Raw genomic sequence first — 6,000 nt, 5'->3', positions numbered from 1 at the left:
AAACCCTACAGTCAATCATCTCCCCCGGGTGCCCGGGTCACGCCCATGGCTCAGACCACGCCCACTCAAGTCGCCCTCCCTCCCACCTTATGGCTCCGCCCCAAGCACAGCAGCGGAAGACTTTCATTGGTGGAGAAGTTGTTCTGGTCCCACCCCGGAGGACGGCGATAGGCTGAACTGGTGTGGGGAGGTGGTGGTTGGCTGCTTGGGGACGGGTCCCTAGTAGTGCCTGTCAGAGTGGCTGGCGGCAGTGGCGGCTCTCGGGGCTGGGTTGTCAGTCAGTGAGAGGAGGGGGAAGATGGCTCTCCCGGACCCGTTCTGCTAGGAGGAAGAGGGGCAGGTGGTGCTGCTACTCTGGAGAAAGCTTAGCAGCCGCCGCCGTGGTTGCGAGCCGCACAAGTCGAGGTTCTGCATCTGGAGCTCTGGAAGCTGCTCTGGTGAGTCTGGCCGAGCGACCCACTCCGGGCCCCCAGGGCGGCCGGCGACCGATAACTTTTTTGTCAGGGAGGAGCCGGGGCGAGGCGGCGGCGGGGAGGGGACAGGGCTTTGTCCCCAGGGCCGCGTCTTCGTTGGGGGTAACGGCTTCGGCGCGAGGCTCCGCGGGTGAGCACGAGGCTACGCTGGGCGCTGGGGGCGTCCGGGACGGATGGGTGGGCTGCGGCCGGCCGCTGCTTGCCCCGAAGTTGGGTGCAGCCCGCCCGTTGCCTGGAAGACAGCAGCTTTGTGCGCGCGGACTCGGATCTCTCTCCTTAGCGAGGAGCGGTCCAACCTCCGGGCGTGACTCGGGTGCCGAAGCCCCCGGCCCCTCTGCAGAGTCGGCCTAGAGTGGGAGCCCCCCACGCTCTTTCCCACAGCAGCAGATGCTCCCGCCTTTCCTACCCCTCTCACCCTGTCTCTGCACCCTAGGGAGGCCACCGCTATTCGTCCAGTCTGGTTGCCAAAATGGTCACTGCAGACCCCGCTTCTCTTTGAAAGAAGCGTTTGTCTCTGTCTTTGGTCCCGTGCAGGGCAGAAAGGTTCAGAAAGCAACCACAATTCCTTCCTTTGGTTATTTATGCACGAAGATCTCTTCAGCCCTTGCCCCCTTCATTCCATGAGTTATTTCTCTTCCGAGGTTGACTTTATCATATTCCAGAATCGTCGGGGTTTTAGCTGAAAATTGTTGCATTAAAAGACCCCAAGTTTTGTACACTACAGCAAAACTGGGTAGCTACCATTCAGCGTACACATGTGTGCTTTGCACCTTCAGAGTTTGCACGTTCCTGAAAGATTTTAATTTGCCCTCCTGGTTTGGTATGCACAGAATCGGTTCTCTGATAAATACGCTATCACACGCCTGGCAGAGGCTCCACTCTTCAGGTAGGGGGAGTGTGTTCCACTGGCAGCTACTACTTATCTCAGAGACTGCACTATTACAGGCAGTAGGGCCAAGCTGTCCTTTTGCAAATTATTTGTCCTTTGGATTACATAGTAGCTTTTAGAGCAGGTATGCTACCTCTTTGGTTCATGTAATACCTTACAGTTGAGGTTTTAAAAATCTTATCTACTTAAAGTCATAAGGATTGGTGTAACCTTGAGTCAATGTGATAGTTCTGGGAGATTTGTTTTCCACAAGAACATTCTACTGCTAACACCCACAGTCATCATTTGTAAGCATTTTTCTCTCTCTTTGGGTTAGTACGTTTTAAGGTTTAAAGATGAATGTTAGTACTCACCAGATTTCTGAATTTCAGGCAAGAATGAAAAATACATCTTTAAGATCTGCTTGATCAAGAGTGGTTTCAAAGTCAGATACTCAAATCATAGACTGGTAAAGGAGAAACCATCACATGTTTAGAAAACACATTCTAGACGTGGCTCATTTATGTTATTTGATTTATTAAAATTATTACCATAGAGGGACTGGAAACCCTCTGAAAGAGTACCTTGGTGTGGATACATGATGAGGGATGGGCTAGGCCAGTGTGTTGTCCCTGCTGCGCTTTCTTTCTTTGTTGTATTTCTATTTTATCAAATCTGCTCTTGGTTGTGTTTTTTAGTGGTGTAGTTTTGACAATAAATTTAAATCTGTCTTTCAGATTTAAATCAACTGTTTTCTTTCAGCATCCTGTTTCCTAATATTTATTTTATGGTGAATCCTAAGAGATCTTTAAAAATTTTTAGTATTCAAGGCATCTAAATTTTGTCAATAATTAAATTATGTCAAGATAAATTTACTTTGCATTGTCCCAAGCTGACTAGATACTATGAGTACAGAGATGAATGTCATAGTTCTTGTCCTCAAGGAATTTACTGTCCAATGTATAAGATATTGGTAATATTACAGTAAAGTAACATTTATAATATCATGTAATAAGTGTGAATAGAGGTTTGCCTGGTGTAGTAAGGGGGCTTAGTGTAGGAGATGGCCAACTCACTTTGGTTGTAGGTGGAGTTGGGAACATGCAGCTAAGTTTTGATCATGAGAGGTGAGTAACTAGCTTTCCAAGAAAGTATAATAAGTGAGAAGGCAAGGAGGTATGAAAAACCATGGCAGTTAGACAAGCCATTGACAGTGACAGGTCAATGTCAATTAACACTGTTGACAAAGTCAATAACACTGGCATTGACATGGCTTGATGAAGGGGTAGTAAGGAAATGGCAGGAGATAAGGTAGTGAGGGTGGTAGAGGGTTTCTACCCTTAGCTAAAGAGACGAAGGTGATGGTTGGGAAATTCTACATTAGACTTGTATTTTATAACCTCACTCTGGCTGAGTAGAGTAGAATCTGATAGGAAGAAAAGAGGAGGAATCAAGACTATGAGGTTTTGACCTGGTTCCATTGATTGGAAACAAGGAGCACATACACTGAAGGAAGATAGATGATAACTTCTATTTTTTTTACTTTGAGGAAGCAGTGGATCTCTCAGGTAAAGATGTAGAGAGATGTTTGGGTCTATGGATGTGGAATTTATATAGGAATTCAGGATTGGAGAGAAGATTTGGGGTTGAACTGAAGCTGTATTGATTTGGTTTTGTAGACATGACTCAGGGAAAGCCTTCAGCATGATAAAAATAGCAGCCAGAGCACATACTCTGATAGATAGTAGAAACAGGTGGAGAGTCTGAAAGAGACAGAGGAGTAGTAGTTAGAAAGACGGGAGGAGTTGGACAAGGTGACTCATGCCTGCAGCTTGGGTGGCTGAGGCAGGAGGATCCTGAGTTCAAAGTCAGCCTCAGCAATTTAGCGAGGCACTTAGCAGGTCAGTGAGACCCTATCTCTAAATAAAACATAAAAAAGGACTGGGGATGTGGCTCAGTGGTAAAGCACCCCTGGGTTCAATCCCCACTACAAAAAAACAAAAAAACAAACAAAAAAAGAAAGATAGGTGGAGCAGCAGTAGAGATACTCAGGGTAGAGAGATTTTCAAATGGAGTAGGAATAGGTCAACAATTTTGAATGCTGCGAAGTGGTGTATAAGGAGAGCACCCAATGATCAGTGACTTTGTTAGGAGTTCAGAGGTGACTTTGGCAAGTACAGGTTAGCTGAGAGGTGGTTGGTTCAGAAACCAATCTTCAGAAGGTTGAAAAAGAATGGGAGTGACAAAGTGGATGTGTTTGACCAAGTCTTTTCAAGAAAACTAAAATGAATAAGGGAGAAAATAATAGCTGTAGAGCAGAGTTTTTCGAGCTCAGCTACACCTCAATCCCCCCTCCCACCCACTGCCCCAGTTCTGGGAGTTTAACCCAGGGGTGCTCTACCACTGAGCTATGTCCCTACCCCTTTTTGATTTTATCTTGAGATAGGGTCTTGCTGAGTTGCCCAGGCTGACCTTAAACTTTCAAACCTCCTGACTCAGACTTCCAAATTGTGGGATTATAGGCATGTACTGCTATGCCTGGCAATCTCCTGGGATTTTGAGAATTTTGACTTCCAGAAAGAATCTTATATCTTCCAGTGGGGTCAGGGTAGGACCCAGTCATTGGTATTTATTTAAACAAGAGTTTTTGAAATAAATTGGCATATAATGAACTACACATATTTTAAGTATGCAGCTTAATGTTTGATACATTTGCAACTGTAAAACTATCATCACCATCACAATAATGAACATATCCATCACCTTCTTAAGTTTGCTCACGTGCCTTCATAATCTCCCCTTCATCCCAGGAAACCAGTGATCCACTTCCTGTCAGATTACTTGCATTTTTTTTTTTTAAAGTTCCCTAGACAATTTGCAGACATGGTTGAAAACCACTGCCAAAGAACAGAGGTTGAAGGAAGGTCATGTTTATTTGTTTACGTGTATAAGAAGGGTGAGAGATAGAATGTGAGAGGTACAGGCAAGATGAAATTATTATTGAAACTAAGTCCTTGAGAAAATAGAAATGGAAGGAATTCAGAGCTTTGGCCAGTAAGAAATTCTGGAAGCAACATCTCTAACAAAGAATTTATGTTAAAGATAGTGTATTTTTTTTATTAGCATCATCAGTGTTGTCTTGTAGTGTAGAGATTAGGTCTATGTAGTATCTCTTAGGTATTAAAAAAAAACAAATTAGAGAGCATCTTAGAATCGCCAAAATGCATACACTCAGAAAACCCCCTTGTATGGAGCCTAAGACCCCTGGCAGCACCTTGTAATGCTTTGTCACTTTTTTTTGGTGGGGAGGAGAGCAGATGGAATTAACAGTTTGTCAATTGCTTATTATCAAGAATCAAGTACTGCCAGAGTCTTTTTGGCCTTCTCTTAGGCTGCATATCTGCCCAGAGGAAAGGGAACATTTCACACTTGACAATCTCCTGTTTAAAGCATCTTTACTCAGAAGAAATCCTGCTCTCTTGCCCTTTGGATATTGCCTTATAAATCACTGGAGAGAAAACATTCCTCTGTCTCCAAAATGAGACAGGGAAGAGTTGTGATTAGTTGTCAAAGGCCCACACTTTCTACCTGAGGAAGGTAATGCATATGTTCCCCCCACTACTTTCATTTTCTTTTTATAATTTCTAGTTCAGAATTTGGATGTAGAGGTTCAGAACTTGTTCCTCACTCTTCAGTTTTTCCTTTTGCAGTCAGATGAAAACAGAATGACTAATATCTGAATATTATTTGGCATTGTGTTTGACCAAAAGTCAAGATAGAATAAAGTATTTTGTCTGATTTTCTTCTAGAATGCTGAAAATTTCTTTCATAGTGATTAAAATGCAGCCTAAAAAAATGGAAGAATCAATGTTAGCATGATTTTGGATACAGTTGTCACTATGGTCACAAAAATATCATAAGTGTTCTATATTTTTCTAATTACTAATGCCATTGTAGGACAAAGATGATGATGAATAATATTAGGGGTTCATGAATTTTCTAAATGAGAAGTGATATTTATTTAATATTTTCATTTATCTGTCATCATCCAGAGATACTTATTATTAACATTTGGGTGAACATCCTTATAGGTCTTTTGGAATGGATATTTACATTTTTTTCTTTTTTTTACACAAATAATTCTATTTTCTTTTTCATTGAAAATATTTTTATGTGCTATTTTTGTCACCAGCTTATGTTCACTTTATAGGTTGTGAATGCTTACCCAAGTCAATAAAATATTATTCTTTACAACATAGCCTTATTTAAAATGTGCATGTAATACTCCAGCATATGTATTTACCATAATTTGTCTAATTGTGATATTAATTTTTGAAAATTTATGCTCTTTCTAACAATTCTAAATGAATAGATAACAACAGTTAGTTAACCAATAGGCTAACCACTGCCCATCTAGCAGTTTTTATTGGGTTTTGTAATAACTCAGTTTTATAACATTTATAAATGATGATCATTTGGTCTTCTTGCCAACAATAAATTCTTACTTCCTTTGTTGCATTGATCAGAACTTCTAGAATAGCATTAAATTATAGTAATGAATGGTAAGCATTGTTGGCTCATTTCTCAGTAGAATGAGAATGGCTTTAGGGTTTCATGGTTGTGTATTCAAAATATTTATTCATGGCATGTTGAGAAAAT

General features: G+C 41.9%; 1 protein-coding gene across 4 annotated transcripts in view; it reads left to right on the top strand.

Moving 5' to 3' along the window:
• The first annotated feature begins 264 nt into the window (after positions 1–264).
• The window catches only part of Hycc1 (hyccin PI4KA lipid kinase complex subunit 1), a 105,151-nt gene continuing 99,415 nt past the window's right edge, over positions 265–6,000 (top strand). For all 4 annotated transcript variants that reach the window (XM_047562373.1, XM_047562371.1, XM_047562370.1 and 1 more), the window contains exon 1: positions 265–437. The gene's annotated coding sequence lies outside the window, so the exon portion shown is untranslated. The remainder of the gene's footprint in view (positions 438–6,000) is intronic.

The sequence above is a fragment of the Sciurus carolinensis genome, chromosome 8, assembly GCF_902686445.1.
Source record: "Sciurus carolinensis chromosome 8, mSciCar1.2, whole genome shotgun sequence".
Taxonomy (NCBI): Eukaryota; Metazoa; Chordata; class Mammalia; order Rodentia; family Sciuridae; genus Sciurus; species Sciurus carolinensis.
The sequence above is the reverse complement of the archived record's forward strand: the minus strand, read 5'-3'. Positions and strand labels throughout refer to the sequence as shown.